The sequence below is a fragment of the Etheostoma spectabile genome, chromosome 17, assembly GCF_008692095.1.
Source record: "Etheostoma spectabile isolate EspeVRDwgs_2016 chromosome 17, UIUC_Espe_1.0, whole genome shotgun sequence".
Classification (NCBI taxonomy): Eukaryota; Metazoa; Chordata; class Actinopteri; order Perciformes; family Percidae; genus Etheostoma; species Etheostoma spectabile.
Genome location: NC_045749.1, coordinates 8255942 through 8256863, shown reverse-complemented (window position 1 = coordinate 8256863; position 922 = coordinate 8255942).

The window sequence follows — 922 nt, the reverse complement described above, 5'->3', positions numbered from 1 at the left end:
CCCCCCCCCCCGATTCTTAGCACACCACCAGGACAAATCCACTTGTACACAAAATATCAAAATCTAATGGGCTATACATTTACTAAGCTACAATGAAATTCATTGCTTATTTGGTTACTTTTTCTTGCAACAAAATTCCACTTCCACAGAAGAATAATGTAATACATAATGTAATAGGTTGATTGCCCTAACATTTGCTGACCAAATCCATGCATTTTAGACTTTACAATTCAATTTATAGTGTTCATTCTTGTATTAAAAGACCACTAATCAGTACTGATGTGACAGCAGGTTCCAGTCTTGTGAATTTTGCCGATGTGACTTTAAATATTTTTCCAATAGGGTGATATATTGCAAATGAAAGACATTGTGTACGGTAAGCAAGGATTTATTTTATTTAAATTATTGTTTAGTTAGTCACATACAGTTTAGTTAAGCCATTAGCCTCATGAACAAAGTTTAACTCACTAAATTTGTTAAAAGAGCCACCATACGTCTTTGAGGTGTCAGGACCACCTGATTATCTTTATTGTCCCTCCAAAATACAAAAATAGCTTTCATCAAAAATGCAAACATCTCTTGGACATAAAGTTGTGTTCAGAATAATGGCAGTGTGTTTGAAAAAGTGAATAATGCTCAAAATCCTTAGAATAGTTTTAAATTCTAATATCAATGCATTGGGAACATTGCACATTCAATTCCAAATCAAAACATGACCAAAATTGATAAAGTTTGTGTTGTACCTTGTCAGAAAGTTAAGAAAAAGGAATATTAGGCTGTTCAAAAAAATAGTATTTGCATTTTTCTTTACAAACTCAAACATTAACTGTATGAATTGAAAAATGTCTCAAGGGTTTGCTTTTCTTTTAATCACTGCACTAATGTTTTGTTGCATAACCATTATTTCTGAGAACTGCTTCAC